General features: G+C 46.5%; 1 long non-coding RNA gene across 4 annotated transcripts in view; it reads left to right on the top strand.

Moving 5' to 3' along the window:
• The window catches only part of LOC126531436 (uncharacterized), a 90796-nt gene that overhangs the window by 50321 nt on the left and 19014 nt on the right, over nt 1-21461 (top strand). For all 4 annotated transcript variants that reach the window (XR_008612675.2, XR_008612677.2, XR_008612676.2 and 1 more), the window contains exon 3: nt 19170-19322. This is a non-coding gene — a long non-coding RNA (uncharacterized lncRNA). The remainder of the gene's footprint in view (nt 1-19169; nt 19323-21461) is intronic.

The following is a 21461-nucleotide window of genomic DNA, read 5'->3' as shown; positions in this document are numbered from 1 at the left end:
TTTCAAATGCAATAAAGTTCGTTAAAATCCGCCCAGTCGTTGTTATCTCAGAAAAGCACATCTGCGTTTTACGTGTATGTGTATAGGCGCATCGTAGTAGGGCCCAAGCTAAAGCTTCCTCTTAAGGCTTTCGCGTTCACAACTAATAAGAAGCGCTACGGTGTCCTCGGATTTGTGTCCTTCTTATGATGTCGAGCCAGACCTCCTTCGACCTGTGTAAAACCTCTTAACTTCTACACAATCAAAGGCAAAAATTCTTGGACCATGACCTGATTTTTCGGAGGCTCATAAAGCAGCGTGCGCATTGCCACAATTTCTGAAATCGACTGGCTTCAGCAACCGACTCTCTCTCTGTGTGTATCTTTCTCGCTTCTTGCCTTTTACGACCGCGACCATTTTGCCCTTGCGTATGCCTGCTACATGGATGGTTATTATAAAGTTGCTAAAGTATAGACAAGATTTAACAGACGAGTTAGCTTTCTTATATTTACTACGTCTTGCAAAACCCTTTTTTTTTTTAACGATGAGGACCCAGGCACACGTAGTGAGAAATGTCAGATTTTCGAGAACGACTGGCCAGTATACAGAAACCGTATTTTCCAAGAAACTGCTCTGATTTTGTACGCAGCTTCATAATGGTCTTCGAAACACGCTGCTTTGGACGAAGACCAGATAAAAGCAACAAGAGAGAAAGACAAGTTGATAAAGGCCTAGAAGGCTGTGCAAACAGCTTCGCTGGACGACAATAACAACAATTCTCAAAGTTTTAATTGTCGGCGACGTCTGGTCGCATTTCCATCTAGCTTTGCAGCCTGTACCTACAGGAATTAAAGGACACTCTGTGATCACCGGTACTGTAAAAGCGAAGCTTTCGTTACCTCTTCCTCGGACGTATATATACACAAAACTTGGGCCACTAGTTGGGAGTATGTGCAACTATGTACGTGCCCATTCATGGTCAATTGCCCAGCATGGATATGCCGCTGTGACGCTAAGATAATGAAGCATTAAATGTATTTAGATATGTCACGTACTTTCTTGTGCCCCCATACACCTCTCATCAACAATCTTTCCTCAACAAGCACAGTTCATCGCCTTCGCCCTCGTCACGTGGACAGCTGTCGACGAGGCTGTCCTCCTGTCATCCGCTGCTGCGGCTACGTCGCTAACTCAGACAAGCTACGCATCTTTTAAATTCCAACATTGCCTTAGATCTGGGTGCTTTTATATTATTTCTTTATTATTTTCTTTCTTTATTGTGAAATTGGGGTGCAAGACGAGAGCCATGGTCGCCGACGTTTTTAAATGTTACAAACTGTTTTCACGCACGCACATGTTGACAACAGTGACTTTCGATAAGCGAGATTTCGGCGTGACCGCAGGGTTAAGTTAGTTCGATGCACTCACGCAACGTTAATGGGCTGATCGCATGTTTTCCCTGCACGCAATCCTTAATGAGCTGTACGTCGATTAAAAACCTTAACCTGAACAAGCGACAGGCCTTGTCGATCGCATCATTTATTAAACGGTTGTTTTGACTTGCATGCATAAAACCTGAGAAATAAAACAACTACGCGTTTCGCATTATTATGTTTACTGTCGGCTCATCCATAGCGGCTGCACACCTACCACTTGCCTCGCGCCTCAAAGTTCCCATTCTCATTACGCTTTGTTACCGTGTTGCCAGTGGACGAACATAACCGCATTCGAGAGAGGGAGAGAGGGAGAGGAGGAGAGGGAGAGGGACAGAGAGAGGGAGATAGGGATTGGGAGGGAGAAGGAGCTTCCACACTGAAGGCATCTCCACAATGCTTCTTACAACTCAGAGGCCAAAGCCAGTCAACCGAATAAAATTTTGAGAAGGCACGACTTGATCATTTCGCTCGTGGATGTACAATCGACACAGCGACTGAAGTCATTACTTGCGATCGAAATATTAATCGTGCAATAGCGAGATTGATCGAACAGACTACGAACGCCTAACCATTAGCCTGCATACTACGAAAAAATATATAGATGAAACAGTGAGGCCGACACTTTGCAATACAAGCAGCCCGGGGCACTCACTGGTCAAAGCAGACTGATGGCAATATTGAGTCGCTGTGGGATTCGCGGCCCTGTTTCCCTTCTTTGCCTGTCTGCGCGGCGTCGGACGTAGCGCGCCACAGTTTGCAGCTGTGCGCTGTGTAACTCGAGCCATCTGTTACGCGCACATAAATCTCCGTGGGCGTGACGTTCGGTACTTGTGATGCTTCAAACCGATATCAAGGTATACGCGTGTTGACTCTGCGCTTCGAGTGTTGCTGACGACCGCACCTAGTCCCCGAGAAGTGTCCGGTGTTGCGCGCGTACGCTGCATCCTGCGACTCGAAGACCGCGCACGTTCATCGAGTGAAAGAGTTGGGCGCCAACGGCTTGCCGAACGTATTCACGTATGGGTGACAAAAAGAAGCTTGGAAAGGCAGCAGGAGCAAGCGCGAGGGCATAAAATGGAGCGAGCAAACGTAGCTGCCGCCATCAAGGACGTCTCCCTGTTTGCACGGAGACCAGGTGACGAGGAGAGGGTCGTCTGTGGCTGATAATGAGTAGATAAAGAAATGCAGAAAGCGGACTCGAAACCGGACACCTGCATGGACGAGGGGATCGAAACCAACGAGCATTTGCAGCGCGCAATATTCTCTAGACACTGCAGAGCAGCAGCTGATTCAATAGCAAGGACGACGTTTGCCAGGACCTTGTAGTTATTTTCAGTGCAAAAGTGTGCACTGAATAGTGAAAGCAGGGTATTGAGAGTGAAAGTATAACACGTTTCTGCAGCATATTCCGGCCCTGTGCTCACCCCCGCAGGCAACGGCTTTCATTATTTTCATAGTTAAAGCGGGAATAATAAGCTAAAATATTTGTTATGTCAAGCATGTTATAATTTTGTTTTGCCAGTTCTCGAGAAAATTAATATTTTGTGTGAGACTTACAGCCACATCGTTACCGACGACGAAAAAAGAAATTTGTTGTACTTTTCGAGCGCCACCAGATGACGTGGCAATCCGTGATTAAAATTGAACGCGAGGAACCACCATGCGATGTTACACCTGTATCTAGGTGTTAAGAAAACAAAAGGGGCTTTTGTCTCTATAATATATCTATATCATTGAACCTCCATTCACATGGATGGAGGTGCTGATGCGAGGAGGTGCTGATGTGAAAACGTGCCCGTGCAATCTTTGCAGACAAGTACTTTTTGTCAATCGTAACAGAAAGCTTGACAGTAAGAACTGACTTTAAAAGATGTTGTGTCACTGTAATTTCGTTGTGTCTGAAGAGGATAAATTGGTATAATGCAACTTGGACAGCGCGGAAAGAAAGACCACAACTCTTCGTTGAGTTTATTTACGTGGAGCCTAAATTGGCCGCTCTATTATGGAAAAGCATGAGCCGATTGGTTTACAAAACCGTGTGCGTTTTTCTTTAATCTACTATACTACAATGCTGGGGCCGTATTCATTAAAAGAAGTTCTTACGCTAGAACTGTTCGTAATAGAAGACACCAGATCGGGATGTCAGGAAATCGCGATGCCAGAGATACGTGATTACCGGAGGTTGCCGACCAGTAGCAAACATCTCCTTTCGAACAACTATACTTTGTGAATTTGCATTTACAACGCTTTTCGTGCGTAAGAAGTGTTTGCCATTTTGAGATCTGCTTATACGAGCAACTTGAGCGGAAGAAGCTTTTTAGGAATTTCAGCACTGAACTTTTTTACCCTGCCCCAAACAACATGCGGTAGGAAATCCTTACTATCTGCATCAAGTGTCATCGCCGCTTCCCGGAGTCCATAATAGATGGACTATGGAAATTTTTACCCTTTCTTTTGCATATCGGAACGTGCCCGACTCAGCGCGAACAATGTGAGACTGGAAACGTCGCACAGTCACCAGTGCATGTTTCACAGCACGGACGGGACAGGCAGGCCGGAACCGGCGATAATATGGCGGCCTGTCCTCTGAACCCGACAGCGAGTTTCCGGTGCCCCACGGAGTGGGCACAAACGGCATCGCAGCTTCAAGCTGTGGCCGACAGGCCGCTCTGTGGGGTGGCAATCAGCCGGCCACGACAAGAGATAAGCGGTCACATAGTAAGCGACCATGCATATAGAGACCACTAAGACCCATAAAGAGCTCATTAACAGACCGAAGATACCGATACCCTGCTATAGCACGCTAGTTCGTTTGTCGGTTGTGATAAGAACCGCGTCGCGCCATTCAACTTAAGGGCCGGAGATTTCTTTCGCCGGCTCTCCCGCTTAAATTGCGGCCGGCTTTGACCCCGCGTTACCTGCAGCAACTATATATGATGCCGATTAGTAATGTGTGGCGCTTTGCAGGGATCGTAACCAACCATCAGAAGTTGTAAGCGCAGTTCGTTTACGAAAACCCCGTTTGCATACACACGTGCGACGTCACGGCGCCCATGTTCAGAGGCCGATGGTACCTCAATACGGCCCCAGTTATGCATGCTGACCAGGCGCCATCATGGGCAAGGTTGTTACCGACAATGCCACAGTGCACCGGTAGCCATTGGAAGCTGTCATCTCTCGTCGTGAGGGCGTGATTGAGAACTTCTCTTGTCTCGAACACCAGTTGTTGGCGAGTCTTGCGTTGTAAAGCTGACTGCAGACTCTGAAGGGCCTGCCTTGGTGTCGCACAAATCGTGGTTGTGCTTGCACGATGCAGTTAACAACAGATCGTAGGGCGGCGACTTCTGTCACCACAGAGATCGTAATGTGGCACACTTTGAACTTGATTGGGGCTTGGAAGGCCGGAATGACAAAAATCGCGGACAGTTCCCCATACATTTTCTCATGCCCCTTGTAAAGAAGATGCTGCGGGGGTTCTCCGTTTGCCTGCTCACACCAACACGCAAACTTCGTGGAACGCCCCGGTTGTCTCAAGAGCAGCTCTCGGTGTGCCAAAGACAGCGGCTAGCGACTAGGTTTTGCACGAGTCGCAGTCGTCCTCTCTCCGCCTTCTTGCATCTCAACGTCTGCTCTGTCAACTGTGCCACCTCAGTAAGACTCGCGTAGGAAGATCGCTTCTCCAGAGACATAGGAGACGGGCAGAATCTCGCGTCTGTGTGCCACTCCAGACACTTCGTGTACTTGGCCTGCAAATTACAAATAGACCGTCAGAAACCACCGTGGTCATGTGAGAGTGTGGAATGTAAATTTACAATTCCGCATATTCGAACCAAGCCACTTACGCCTGTAGCAGAGGCAAAATCTTTGGTGGCAGAACACCTAGACAATGTATGACAGCTACCTGCAGTTGTACACCGACGACTCTGTTGACAAAGAGAATGTAGCGAGTGGAGCAGCTTACATGATACCGACTCTCAAGGTCTTATGGGCTGCCAGACGTGACCCCGCCGGGTCTTCTACGGCGTGTGAAAGTCTCGCCATTCCAGCTGCCTTGCGGAAATTGAATAACTATCTGCCTCAGCCTGTGTCTCCTTTTCAGACAGCAAGGCTGCGCTGCAACTGTGACTGCGCGGCTTTCCCCTCGGCAGGTGCATTAAGTGGGGATTACATGCTGTTAAAGAATTACAGAAAGTCGGATTTACCGTCGTGTTCCAGTGGGCACCTTCCCACATCGCCGTAGCATGCAACGATGCCGCTGAAAGGCAGGCGCGCAAAGCGCTATAATTCAAGCCCACGAAGAAGGCTCCCAAGTACGCAAAAGGAGACACGCAGAAGGCCATCTTAAGCCACTTCCGTTCTTTGTGGCCTCCACCACGTCAACCATGTGTGACTAGAGGCCCCAACAGAACTGATACCGCTAGTTCTCCTTTATCGCGTCCGCATAGGGTCAGCGCAAACTCCAGGCTCATCATCTTCATGTGTGCATTGTCAAGCTCTTGGCGACATTGAACATTATATACTAAAGTGTCCTGAATTTGAAGCAGAACGCAAGAAATTAATAGATGGGCTCAAGCGCAAGACGGGGCCACACTCATATGCAAGTCGCATTTCGTTGCCGCGAGAACATTGGATATTTAGGAGAGAGGTGCTTCGGCTCATCCAAAAAGTTCCTCGTTGATACAAAGTTGGGATGTGAATGGTGAACCGTATGGGTCGTCGTGGTTCGGAAAACGCGCAACGTGCTTCATACCATATCGCGGTTTATAGGTGGCGTTAAGGCGGAACAATTGCCGGCAACTTTGCAAGGCTAGGAGCACCTGCGGCAAGCAACACTCCTCCTCCTCCTCCTCCCATACTGTCTCCACAGGCTTGGTCCTACATTGAAACTGCAGATTCCACCGCACTTCTCCCACCGTGATGCAACTTCACTGTGTAGGGGCAGCTTTTACGAAAACCTACTCATTCCTTATTGGCATGTCAGACACGCCGATCTGTGACTCGTGCAACTGTGAAGAGACAATCAAACACGTGCTGTGTTCTTGTGATCATTATGACACCGAACGCGACGTCCTTCTGAGTGTGCTAAACCGATTAGACAATAGACCGTTTTCAGAGACAAAGATCCTTGGACCATGGCTCCACGCGTCTCGGGCCTATGGAAAGCGGCACGGGCTTGTATGTTTCATGACGGCTTATGAAATCGGCTGGCCTGATGTCACTGGCAATTGTATGCATGATGTCATTGGCAACCGCACGTGTGCGAATTTACAGTACCTTCCTCCTTCCCTCTCTTTCCTTTCAACCCTTAACTATCCTACCCCTGCATATTGTAGAAAACTGAACGCGTATCTGGTTCACTTACCTATATTTCCTTGCTTCTTTCCTTCTGCCTCATCCAGTTATGCAAGCCGGTGCCCCCGAAATGATATAATGTGCAGGATCACCTAAACCCTTGTGACAGCAGATGGAAAAACCACGCGTGATTACGTTAGCTTGAGTATTCATATATTAGAACGAAATGCCTTTTCACACGGAGTTGTCCGCGGCTTCACTACAAAGCTAAGCGCCTTTGTCCAGCTGTCGCATAGTTCTCTTTGGAGAGCCTATACAGCTATAAATATTACCTCGCTCCTCACGACAAGTTCACTTAAAACAGCCTTCAATATTGACTAAGAAGGAGAACTAGTTTTAAAGAACAGAAAAAAAAAAGAGCTCGTGTCAGAACTAAATGACGAACTTTGAAGTGATATAGCAATGTCCTTCCTAGATTCTGCTTTGTCAAGGTAAAGATGCTGTGGAAAACAATTAATGTAAGCGTGATCTACAAGTAGTCCTATTATGAACTGGTATCATCCATGCTCCTAGGAAATGTAGGAACTTGCGACACCTTCAGCGCTTTCTTATAGCGGCTGCAGAACACAAGCACGTGCGGTTTATACTAAGAAGCATCGTGTAGGGCGCGAAGCTTGAACCGCCCATGGGGGTCGATGGTGTTAATAGAGAAAATTTGAAGCCACAAATTCGCAGAAATAATTTGGCAGGAAAACTAATCTGTGCCAGAATCCGTCAGCGATTGTAGCAAGTGCAGTTCAGCGACTTGACACTTCTTATAAGGTGAATTTGGGACGACGCGAAAGAAATGAAAAACTCCATGCGCCTGGCTTTAGCAGACCGTTACAAAGGGACCCACTTCAGCGTCTACAAGAGGCAAACGTAACATGCTGAAGAAAAATTCGTCAGAATCAAGGCGACTGAACCCGAGGCCAACGCATTTCCAGAGCAATTGCTCTACCATCTGAGCTAGCTATAGGCACCTAGCGGCACGAGGTCACATTATTCGATCACCCCAAGTGTTGTAACCTTGGACAAGTAATCCCGATTGCCATCCACATTGACATAGCTCTTTCTGTTGCCATACGGCTAGGTAAATAGCATTTTTTTCCACGTTTTAAGCTTCCTTGGCCTTGCGAATGGCCTGAGAACTTATTTGAAAGTTATAGAAAGTATGGAGAAAGACGAGCAACAGATACAGATCCTCATCTGTCTTCATTTTCGTCCTTGCTCCGAACTTGTTCAAGTTGCCTCTATAAGAATAATGCACTGCAAATACACCCAACTTTCCCCAAGGAAGAAAAGCAAGTTAAAGCAACGCCCAGTTCTCCTGAAATCTGCGTCAAAATAGCAGTTTTCCTGGACATGTCCTATCGACACACCCCGGTCTTTTTGGTAGATTTCTAAAATTTATGCACGCGTTCGGCCATTCACATGCAATTTCACGCAGTGAGCTGGTGCAACTTTGACGGATGATTGAGGAGGAGAGGAAGATGGTGGATAGCTGCGGGCGGATCTAGCCTTGCGCAGGCAGGCCTGCAGTCACTCCGCCCGAGCGTACCCACTTAACTTGCGGGGATAAACATGCGTCGGGATGAACAGTTCATCGCAGCATACAGAGGCAGAGCGCTATACCACTCGAACAAGTTCACCCGGTGTCCGATGAGACTATCAACTGCGATAAATAATTGCTGAGATTTACCATTACTTGCTAAAATCAGGTCGCATGGATGCCTCGGTTTCCAATGAGACTATCAACTGCACTGAATTATTGTTGAGATATACCAGTACTTGCTAAAGTCAGTTCGCATGGATGTCCCTTGCTGTAAGACAACACAATTAAGCCGCGACCCTGAACTCAAATACTCAGCCACATGCAGTGAAACCGGGTCGATGCAAGTCTGCCTCAGAACGCTTAGCGTTGTCAAGACAAGACTGGTTTCCACAAAATAATCAATGCTTCCTACTTCCGTGAGTACCACAATCGCGAATCGGACAGCTGTGTTTCTCCCTATGTGCACTCACTGCATCTCGCTATCGGTATCTAGCCGTCTTTTTTATGCATTTCAGTCACCAAAGAGAATTCATAAAGGAATGAACTACTGGGCTAGTGTGTGATTTAGCGCCTATCCTGAGTGGACTTTCTTTCATATTGTCCGTAGGTGCGCGACTCTTAAACCTGAATGTTGTCAGCTGTTACGACTGCATTTCTGCTACTGTACGATGAGGTGTAGAAGCGTGTTCAGCTGAGACGTTACAAAATATCGCTTTGTGGCGGCAAGCTACCAGATCACGAAGCGATAAAACTGCAGCATGACATGACACAATACTGGGGCTCTAGGCGCGGGTAATTAGTAAGTTTTAAAATATATCCCCCAGTGGACGATAAGACGTCATGGGCCCTGACAATGAGCAGCGTATCATTTTATTTCTGATCGTTTTTTTTATCTGGAATATCGTAGTAAACGTGTCACCAGGTAAACAACTCTCTAGTTTTCATTAGTATGGCCCTCTGTTCATCAACTGTGTCTTCATAAATACAGTATGTTCACTTGCCTTATGAGACCCCACCTGTACCCATGTTGTCCACCTCAAATGGACGCTTGGGCGTATGCTGTAGAATACGTTCTGGCCAGAACAAGGACACGTTCTGGCCACATTGCTGTGATCGCACTTAGCATTATTTCCTTCGTGTTCTTTTTATCATCCCCAGCCCCAAGTAGCCCCAGGTCGATGATCTCAGCATTGAAGACTGCTCGGGGGTGTGCAACGCAAATAAAGGGTGCCGGGGAGGGGGGGGGGGGGATGCGCCAGGGAAAATATTTTAACAAAATCTGTGCCTAGAGCTAGAACCTTTATATCAGTGTGGACCCTGGCTGCGGCGAAGCCAAGACCGGTCTTTCCTATCGATGACCATCGTGAAAAAATTTTTACATTTTTGAGGCGTAATATTTCGCGCCTCGCCTCACTACGGCAACGGGAATGCTGTCTGTTGCGCGGCGGGAAAGTAACGCTGATGGGATGTTGCAATTCCTTACGTCACATCCGCTTCCTCTGGCAGTCAACGTGAAAGCGATATCTCCGGAGGTGATTGACTGCGAACGCGCGCACCGCGTCTGCCGAGCTCGCGACCTTGCCCGGCGCTGCGCGCGCGTCCACCCCTGCGGTCCCGTGAGCGCGTCCGGTCGCCGCCACGTGCGCGATTCGCCGTGCGCGCGCATTGTGCGCGTCTGCCTGCGTTTACACGCGCGCCGCTACACCGCCGTTGCCGCCTCCCTCGTCTCGGCGCGCCGACACTCGTCGTCCTTGAATGAGCGGAGCGGCGGGGAAACGAATGCGCAAGAAAACAAGAGAACAACTTAAAAAGAAAAGGACGAGGGCGGGTGGGAGAGAGGAAAGCGACAAAGACCTCAGCCAGACGGGTGTCTGCAACTAAAGGCCATATGAGAGAGAAAGAGAGTATCTGTGTGTGTGTTTGTCAGGGTTGAAAAAAAAAGAAATTAACGAATAAACAGTTGGAAAAAAAAATTGGGAGAAACATTTCACGCGTAATCCATGTGCCTGCTCACTTGCATCACACGCGTGTAACGCTCTCTCTCTGTGCGCGAAACGAGGCGGGGACGCCCGTCTCCTCGCCGTCTGGCCAGCGAGGGGCGCTCGCTCGCTCGTGTGCGCTTCACGGCCTCGCACCGCCGGCGCGCCAAGCCGCGAGTGCAACGAACGCGCATCGGCTACTCGATTCAGGGAAAGCCGGCGGCCTCGGGCACCATTCTCGTTAACCATTTGGCGGGTTTCACGTGCGGAGGCAACGGCGCCGCTCACGACGTGTGCGCAGTCACTGCGGCCTAGACTGCTGCCCCGTGCGCCGCGCCGCCGACCGGGATCCCTTAACCTGGCGGCCGATGTCTCTCGGTGCGGTGTTGGCTGCGGCTAATCGCTTGTCACGCGTGCCGTCTGCGGATCTTACTTTCCACAACGCGACTCAGACTGCGGGAGTAGCGTACGTCGCGCTTCAACTTAGTTTAGTTAAGACAAACGGCATTAAGGTTACCCCAAAGCGCAAGCGTGCAAAAGTTATTTTACCGACCTGGACGTGTTTATCCGTTACCGATTAGTTTCTGTAGTCTACAGGATATCGGCAGAAAGTTTATTACGAACAGCTTTACAGCCAGCCGTAACTAGTTTTCTGTGTGCTTGGTCAAACATTCAGTACAGGTGAAGATGAATTAACTAATGAAACGTTCTCGGAGAAGGATGGCTCTTTGGCCAGAAAGCGGATGCAGGGGAAAGCGTTTCAAGCTATACATATATAAAGTGAGCTCTTGATCGGTGCTTGTCCTCTAAACACGGAGGATGATACCAGTCTGTTGGGCAAAGTTCAGAAGCTCGAGCATCGTTTACTTCGTTCCTCATAAGAATCTATACGAAGTATGAATGGTTTAGTCTGCAAAGTCTGTAGAAGGTAGACCGCTAAGTCTTTTATTGCATGAGGTTTACCGAATAGGCCTTCACAAACTGTGTGATAGCGCCCACACAGACAGTTCTGTACTGTTCCTTCTATTTCCCCTCCTCTTTCATGCCACCTTTACCCTGCCCCAGAACAGGGTAGCCAATCGGAGATATGTTGTGGTTCACCGCCCCTGCCTTTCCATTGCTTATATATATATATATATATATATATATATATATATATATATATATATATATATATATATATATATATATATATATATATATATATATATATATTGACACAACTATATTTGGCAGAACTATAATTCAGCGGGTATGCGCCAGTGGGGACGACGCTGAAGTAGCGCGGGTTTTTAGGTGATGCGGGGGAAACGAAGAAGACGTTGTTGTTGTTCCCTTGGACGACTGATAAAGTGCGTTTCTTGGCGGTGCTGCTACGCATACTCGTCGATCCCACGTCGTTACACTGGTGGAGGTGCGGGGTATTCTTCATGCTTGGCACCCCTTCGCGGAGCCGACGATCGAGCCCGGAATCACCATCGCGCATCGAAACACCGGTCCACCGCTTCAGTCGTCGCCTGCTAGGCTTAGCGCCCGAGTCCAGTCCCCTGCAAGAAACCTCGAGAAATCATTTGCCTCCTACAAATAACATGGCCATTAACACAGCTCACCCGAGAAGATATGCCTTTTACTTGGGGCGAAGACCAGCAGCGGGCATTTCACGAGCTCCGGCAACGCATGCAATCGCCTCCCGTATTAGCACACTTCGATGAGGAAGCCCCGACGATATTGCATACAGACGCTAGTAATGTCGGTCTAGGGGCGGTGCTAGTACAATGGCAGGACGACAGCAAAAAAGTGATTGCTTACGCCAGTAGGACACTATCCCGAGCCGAAGCTAACTACTCCACCACTGAAAAAGAATGCCTCGCAATGGTATGGGCAGTTCTGAAATTTCGACCGTATTTGTATGGTCGGTCTTTCACTGTCGTTAGTGACCACCATTCCCTCTGCTGGCTCATTAATTTGAAAGATCCTTCCGGCCGGCTCGCACGCTGGAGTCTTCGACTCCAAGAGTTCGACTTTGCTGTTACATACAAGTCGGGAAAACGGCATGCAGACGCCGACTGCCTTTCTCGGTCTCCTGTTGAGCCGGCAGCACAAGACGATGACGACACAATTTTTCTGGGACTCGTGGATACTGCCGATCTTTCACGCCAGCAACGGGATGACATGGAATTGCTGCCGCTTATTGATTACCTCGAAGGACGAACCAACAGCGTGCCGAGGCTCTTCGCAAGAGGGGTGGCATCATACTGCTTGCGTCGCAACGTCCTTTACAAGAAGAACTTCTCGCCTAGCCGCAGCAACTACTTACTTGTTGTCCCATCACCGCTTCGACGTGAAATCTTACACGCCTGCCACAACGAGCCGACTGCTGGGCACTTGGGCTATACTCGCACATTGGCACGGATTCGGCAGAATTACTACTGGCCGAGACTTACTGCGGTCGTTAAACGTTACGTTCAGACATGTCTGGATTGCCAACGTCGTAAACCGCCATCCGTCAAACCAGCCGGCTTACTGCACCCTGTTGACGTACCGGCCACACCATTTGCACAAGTAGGCATGGACTTTCTGGGCCCCTTCCCAACGTCTACTACTGGTAATAGGTGGATAATCGTTGCCACGGATTATCTCACTAGATACGCCGAGACAAGTGCCCTGCAACGGGCAACAGCAGATGAAGCGGCACGATTTTTTCTGGAATCCATCGTTTTAAGGCATGGCGCTCCCGCAGTAGTCGTCACGGACAGAGGTACTGCGTTCATGGCCCAGTTTTTAGATATCGTTCTACGTCTAAGTGGTACCGCCCACCGGAAAACAACAGCGTATCACCCTCAAACGAACGGACTGACAGAACGACTCAATAGGACATTGGCTGATATGATCAGCATGTACGTAGATGTAGAACATAGGAACTGGGACGAGGTTTTACCTTATGTCACCTTCGCGTACAATACGGCTCGTCAAGAGACCACTCGCAAGACGCCCTTCAGTCTCGTATACGGCCGTGAGGTTACAACAACATTAGACACAATGCTCCCTCATGAATTTGACGACAACGAGACGGGTGCTGAAGAGATAACACACCGAGCAGAGGCAGCTAGGCAGCTTGCGCGTCTGCGAATCCGCGAACGACAGGACATTGACGCCAGACGCTACTATCTTCGGCACAAAGCCGTAACATACAACATCGGCGACAAAGTGTGGATCTGGACACCTATTCGACAGCGTGGGCTCTCTGAAAAGCTCCTACGCAAATACTTCGGGCCCTGCATAGTTCTCCGACGCATCAGTGACGTCAACTACGAAGTCGTTCCAGACAGCTCGCACTGTTCAAAGCGCCGACGGCATTTACCCGAGGTCGTTCACGTGCTGCGGATGAAGCCGTACTATGAGGACTGCCAAGACTGCGCAGTTCTTTACCGCTGCTTTCCAAGCCTCTATCATCGGGACGATGATCTTTTCTAAAGGGGGAGCAAATGACACAACTATATTTGGCAGAACTATAATTCAGCGGGTATGCGCCAGTGGGGACGACGCTGAAGTAGCGCGGGTTTTTAGGTGATGCGGGGGAAACGAAGAAGACGTTGTTGTTGTTCCCTTGGACGACTGATAAAGTGCGTTTCTTGGCGGTGCTGCTACGCATACTCGTCGATCCCACGTCGTTACAATATATATATATATATATATATATATATATATATATATATATATATATATATATATATATATATATATATATATATATATATATATATATATATTCGTGCGGCAATCTTACGCGTATTCGCGGGCTTCTTTCACGCTCGGAAAAACACTTTTACTTGCACGTATATGAGCAACAGAAAGCTGTATCGGGGGTTTTTCGTGTTGCTCTGCATTTTTCTCATGGACTCTTCATCTAAAAATGTTTGAGAAGTTGAATAATTCAGAATAATTATGTAATTAGGCGGAATGCGAAAAATAATTTGCGTATCTCCAAGCGACGGCAACCAGCATTACCTTGGTTCTATATAGCTAAGCGACATTTGCAGGTTTTTAAATCTTGGCGCATGATAGTTGGTACACTCTGTATATCATATGACCTGAAGGCCGCTCAAGGGCATTATTTACAGGTCGACTAGTATTACTGACTGGTGTGTTAACACAGGAACATAAAATATCATACCGTGGTTAGCGGCTGAAAAAATACCATGGTCAGTGGCTGTCAGCAGCACCTTTATCAATGCGTCTCTTCGCGCTTTATATGGTAAAACCCCGTTTTCTTTGTCCAAACGCACAGAGCAAGACGTGATTGTCACGCTAATGCTACACCCTGCATTTCCTTCTAATCTCGTGGTATTCGGAACGGACTTCATGTGCGCTTTTCGTTACCTGTGATGACACAGCGGTTTAGTCAAATCAATGTTTATTTTCTCGAAGGCTTATGGCACGAACATTACTGAATCACTTCCACCACACTCCTGCAGGCATCTGACTTCATATTATGAATAAACAGCGTGGCACACATTCAGTAGTTGTCAGTCTTCGTGGTCTCAGTGACAGCAAAGCGAAAAGACATGCATGCTGTTTCGAGTGGTCAGTCTCGCACAACTCCATTTCTCTCGAATATTAGTGCATGGTGCGCAAAATAACCTAGCCTTCCAAGTATCCCAGAACCGAAAAAAAAAAAAAAAAGGGGGGGGAGGCTTGGTGTTTATGTTCTTCTTACAGTAAGACGTATCCTCGGAGAGGATACTTTCAAGACGGCTCTGTATCACGAACGAGGGTGAGCATTCGCATTTGGCATGTACATAGTGATAATTACGAACCAACCGCCACGTCATTATGACAGGTTTGATATTACAGCAGGGCATATTTACTGTTTGTTGTCATCATCCTGTTTTATGTCGGCTGCAAGACGTGGGCCTTCCCAGGCATCTCCAATAACCCCCGTCTTGCGTCAATCAAGCCCAATATTTGTCCGTAAATTTCCTTATCGCGTCACAATGCCATTTCCTCTGCCATAATCGACTGCGTTTCCTTCACCTTGGCGTCATTATGTTACTCTTACAAGACTGCGGTATGCATTACATGGCCTGCCAGACTGTTCTTTTTTTTTTAACTTTCAACTTCAACTCGAGTATTGGTTACACCATGCAGTTTGGGTCTCTTCTTGAACCGTTTTCCTTGCGCCTATCATTTTTCATTCTAACGCTTGGTGCGCAGTCCTTAGCTTCCTCTAAACCTGGTTCGTTATCTTCGAAGTTGCAGCCCTATGGGTTAGCGCTGGTAGAATGTTCTGGTAATATACTTTCATTTTCAAGGGTACCGTAAGATGGCCTCTCGCGACTTGGGATTGTCTGCCATCCATTTTCTTTAATGACCACAGTAATTACACATAAAGGCTCACACCTCAAGATATAGGTGCACTTGGACTGTGGGCCAGTACCACATGTGCACACCCAGCTACGAAGGCGCTCTTAACTTTTCTGCAGGCAACTGGTATGGCCGAGATACCTTAATCCTGTATGTTCTGCTACGTGCTTGTCGTGTTGGAGTTATGTGTCGTGTGTCCAGGGTGTATTCATTTCATTTATCATCGCAAGTGCATGTAGTACAATACTAGACTTTCCACATTTACTTAAGAGTCTCTCTTTCCCTCTCTCTTCTCTGTCTGCCATCCGCACCCGAGCGCATTTTTACCCGTCTCAAGATATCGGCGTCTTGATGCAGGGCACACACACACTCCTCCCAAATTCCCTCGTGTCTGCTTAGCCTAGATGAATGTCTGTTGCACAGCTACGAGAGACTTGCTGCCGATCACGGACTACCAAAGATGGATTATGAGAACGCATTTTAGAAGCCACTGTTGCAGTATCTCTATGAAACAGGCCTGCATGTTCATACTTATTTCCACACTGCCGTTATGCCGCGTGGCAACCCAAGCTGAAAAAGAAACTTTTCTTCCCTTACAAGGCCCTGGAACATTATAATTTAGTCGTTTTCGTATTCGTATTCAAATCTGCATTTGGGCTTTTTCAGCCAGAATTTTATTCCAGAATTTTGCAGCGCTTGTAAGGAGCGGTTATGTTTTTCTGGAGACTGCGAGAACATGGCGAACAAGCGAGAAGGATACAACACAGTATATTCTGGGTGCCTGCGCGGCCATGCAATCCGCGCATGCGTCAAGAACATGCTGGGGGGTATTTTTCTTGCTGGTTCGGCATGCGCCCGCAGTCTCCAGAACAATATGACTGCTCTTTACAAGCGCTGCAAAATTCTGGTCTATACACAGCAATTAGTATGCCAGGTATTTTGTTATTGCGTTAACAGTACTTTAAGAAATCGTGTGGCATTTTGTACAAATCTACTTGCTCAGCTGAAGTACTCGAAGAGGTGTACATTACTTACACTCAATATCAATAGGCATAATTGATTAGTCAACAAGCTTTTTCTAAATATCTTTACAACTAATTACTCTAGCACACATATTGCAATACACGAATTGAAGCCAGTGATATCACAATAGGCACATCCGCTTGGAACGAACTTTGAAACTACAGCCAGTTTTGAGATAAGCGCAGTCAAACATGTAAAAAATGTCCTGTTGTTCCACTTACTTTTTTAACCAAGATACCATCTTATACATTGGAGCTCAAAAGTTACTGGAACATCGATGCATTTCGTAGCAATCCTTGGGGACGCATATCTCGAAACAAGTTCCATCCCCGGAATTCGTTCGAACTGGAGGAAGAGGAAATAAAGAGACAAGGCAGGGATTTTAACCAGAAATGCGTCTGGTTGGCTACCCTACTCTTGGGGACGGGAAAGAGGGAATACAGAGATAAGATAGAGAGAGCGAGGGGAGGGGGAGGGAAGCCGCGGTGAGCTCGCGCACGCACGAGGAGGGCCTGGGCGAGTCATAGGCGTTCACATATAGGCCAGTCGCCCTTAAGAAAAACAAAAGGTCACCGGATACAACTCGTAAGTTGTAACATGTGGCGTTAAAGGTTAATTACCAAAATTTTGTTAATTTGTCAAATATTTGTGTGCACTTTTCGTGCAACTAACATATGCCTCTCAGAATAATCTAGCTGGAGAATTAGAATTGCAGTGCATGTCACGGGTGATTTTTAAAAATTGTAGAACGTATAAAATAAAACACCCTGTACGTCTCAGTCATATTTTTCCTGAGCCCATGCATTGCATGCATACGTGTGTTGTTCCGAAGAATCTGTTTTAGGAAATATTTATGAGAAGTGGACAGCAGTAGCTGGACATTAGAAACAAATCATTATTCGAACTCGCGAAGTGCTAGTACCTAATTAAATTCCAAGGTTTGGAACCACTCACATAAATTCAATGACATCGTGATTGCGACGGAAAAAGCAGTGAGGTCAACCATAAATGCGTTCGGTTTGCGACCTCACACTCGAGAAAGAGGTAACTGAAAGAGAGAAATGGGAGAGAGATAGAAAAAGAGAGAAAGAGCAGTAACAATGCACGTACACGCGGTAAAGCACAGCGCAGCAGCGATGGAAAAGCAGTAAGGCCAACCAGGCACACGTTTGGTTTGCGACCCGACACTAGAGAAAGACGTAACGCAAAGAGAAAAATGGGAGAGTGAAACCAATTACACTGCGCGTACACGTGGTACAGCACAGCGTAGCCTATAAGCCCACTGAAAGCCGATTTCGTGAATTGCAACGTTATACAGCAACACGTGCGGCGAGAATAGAAATTGTAGAGACAAGCCATCGCGTGCGTGCGTGGTGTATTGGGCTGCTGACTCACAAACGATTAACAAAAACACTCAAGGACGCCACATGTGCAGCGCTGCTCAAGAGCTCGTGCACGAAGTCAAGCGTTTGATTCACGGCTATACGTCGGCTGCGCTGAAGCCACGGTTGCAAGTGGAGAACGTAGCACCGAGCTCGTTTCTGGCTTACCCATTGCACACAAATTTCGTTTCACTGTTGCCGAGCCAAGCACACAAGGTCAGTCACAAGACACAGCGTGAAATAATACTAATAATAAATTTGCGTGGCTGTTGGTCGGACGCGTGGGACCGCGATACTCTTGATGGTAGGACAAATTCTCGCTGCTCCTTATTTAAAAGAAAGCTCTGTTGTCGTTCCCACACATTTGTTACAGTAACATCGACTCATTTTATTCGCGCTGCTCTTACTCCCGCTTCCATTGTACGTTCGCAGGAACGGAAATGTGTTCATACAGCCTTTTCACGCCAACTTGCGTAATACCATCCCCACCTGTAATCTAACAAACCAGGTTGCACGCTCCTTTTCACCTCTCCCTCGCCCTGTTTCTCTCTCTAGTTAGACAACATCATAAGGGGTTGCTTCTCTTGAGGAAACCGAGTGCACGCAAAATTGGAAGTGATGGACCCATATAGTTGCTTACAATATTACCCAAAGGGAAATCTCGCGCCATCGTCAATGCGAGTTTCCTAACGGTTGCTGTGCCGTCATGGAAATGTCTGTAAATGCAGTGTATGGGTGTGCGAGGCTCCTGTTCTCAGTTATTGGCTAGTATTGGCTGGGGTCAGCGAAACGTGGATATGGCTGCATAGATAACGCGCTCATAAGATAAAATATTCATAAAAAGTTCTCGTACCTCCTACATATTTCATTGAAGTTTACTGACCTGCACATATAGCCAATCGAAGAAAAGCAAGAACAGACGACAAACTGTCGCAAATCGAGTGCGTACCTTGTAGGTTGTCCTGCAACTTTGGCAACTTCCCTATACCTTTTTACGTTTTATATAATTTTGTATCTAAGCACAAGTCCTCATGAACGAATAGAACACGTTGTTGTGTGATGTTAAAGTCAAAGCTGCTTTTGGCGTGCAGTTCTATATCAAAATGAACTATTGTGGCAGACGGAATGGTGCTATCCAGGCGCGCCCTCAAGGTGCCCTGGCTTTCCGAGAATGATGCCAACCCGAAGCCACCCTGTCCCGGCATCCCAATAACGTCGGAGCGCCAGTTTTCCCTCTAGGACAAAGAGAAATGAAACACTTCATGGAACACCGGTAAGTCTCCAGTTCTTCCAGAAAATGTATTCAAGGTGGCCCCCTCAAGATAGTCATATAAAAAAGAAGTAATAAAAAAGAAAAAGAAACGCGAAGGTGAGTGGGTGGATGTTCAGTTTCAGTTTATTGCGCAAAATAAGGTTACAAATGTGCATTGTGCATACATACAGATGGAGATCCTAGAGAGAGAGAGAGAGAGAGAGAGATGCAAATGAGAGAAAGGCAGGGTGGTTAACCAGAGTTGAAGCCTCCGGTTTGCTACCCTGCACTAGGGGAAGGGAAAGCGGAAGTAAAGACGGAAAGAACAGATAAGTAGAGGGAACTTCCCGATAGTAGTATAACTAGAAACCCCAAATGCATGCGGCAACTTATATGACTGTAAAAACACAGCGTATTGTTGATCTCGCTAGCTAACCCGCACAAATATATTTACATAATTAAGAACACAAAACAATTGCCGGAGGTTAGACGGAGAAATTTGCGGAGGTTAGATTTGAATCTGTAAAGGTCAGATGGCATTTTAGGATGAGACGGTAAGGAATCACATAGTAATTTGACTGAAAAATTGGTAGTAAATTTGCCACAATTAGTTCAAAGATTTTCGAATGAGTAGCTGTTGTTAGAAGCGAATCGGGAGAACAAGGAGTGAGGAAACTGGCTGTTATAGTAATTAAAAGGAACTGACTGAGCAGTGAAGATCCGTTTGATGTCTAGCTGCTACGTGTGATATAATGCGAATTGCCTGACTTTGGGTATGTTGCACTGTAAATAAATGCGCGCAATACGTGTTCGCACATGACGATATGCAATAGTTAATGTACTTGTGAATGAAAGCGTAGTAAAGGGAGATGAGGGCTTTCACGTTAATAGTAATTGCGAAGTTATAGCATTATTAAAATACCATAATCTGTATTCTACTTGTAGTAAAAACATGCTTGTCAAATTTTAGGTGTTCTATTAAATGTGATGTAAAGAAACACAACGCTTCCAGTACGATAAAGTGTGCTTGAATGAAAGATTAACGATGGTGGTTTAGTTAGATTAACGAAGCTAGTTTTAGTAGTAATTTGTAGTCTATTAAGTCTACACCCGGTCACAATATTGGCCGCATTGTATCCGAGCTTAGACAATAATAAGTCAATGCTTTTGTCAGAGGAAACAATGGCAGTATTGTCTGCATATAGGACAGACTCGGATGACTTTATGCACTGGATGAGGTCACTAATTGTATATTATAAATAGGAGTGGTAATAATATACGTCCTTGAGGTACACTATTGCTATTTGGTTTAGGGTAAGAATAAGGGTGAGAAATTGATACTATGTATCCATACTATCTATCTCGTAAATAGTTAAGAATTGGCACCAGAAATGGGCCAGTTATACTAATGAAGTCTATAATTTAGCAAAAAATATATCGTGAATAAGTGAATGAAACGCTTTTGAAATATCAATAGTGAATGCACCAGCAAAATTTCGAGTGTTAATTGCTTGCCTAATTTTATCTCTTAAAATATTAGTGGCAGCTCAGTTCAATATCCCTCCCTAAACACAAATTGACTGTAGGATAAAATATGAAATTTCGACAAATATAATGATAAGGGCGCTACTATTAGTTTCTCGATTACATTGCTAAAAAACGAAAGTATAGTTACATGGCTGTAATTTAAGGTTAGACGCTTATCACCTTTCTTGGAAATCGGGATCATTTTGGCCTCTCTTCAAACTCTTGGGAAGATGCCTGATTTAAACATAAGAATAACTATGAAGGAAAATATTTCGGGCGTCGAGCATGCTGTCAATGTTTTGAGGGACAGTCTGAAGTCGTCAAAATCAGGTCCTGTATTCTTTAGGTTGCAAATGACTGCATGTACATCTTCGGGTAACGCGGGATGAAGAAAGTTACAAGGCGCTTGACGGTAAGTGTGAGTCAGTGGATCGTCATAGATTTACTTGTCTGCACATAAATTAATGAAGACATTTGCAATGTCCAAGGGTTTAAAAGGAAAAGATCCCCCGTCGGGACCGACTATGGTTATATGGGCATTAGAATTGAACCGACCTAGAAATCTGTTTAATTCCTTGCATTGCTTTTTACGTAGTTACGGGCACTAATAATCTAATTTCCATAATACCTAAT

This window comes from Dermacentor andersoni, chromosome 5 (assembly GCF_023375885.2).
Source record: "Dermacentor andersoni chromosome 5, qqDerAnde1_hic_scaffold, whole genome shotgun sequence".
Classification (NCBI taxonomy): domain Eukaryota; kingdom Metazoa; phylum Arthropoda; class Arachnida; order Ixodida; family Ixodidae; genus Dermacentor; species Dermacentor andersoni.
The sequence above is the reverse complement of the archived record's forward strand: the minus strand, read 5'-3'. Positions and strand labels throughout refer to the sequence as shown.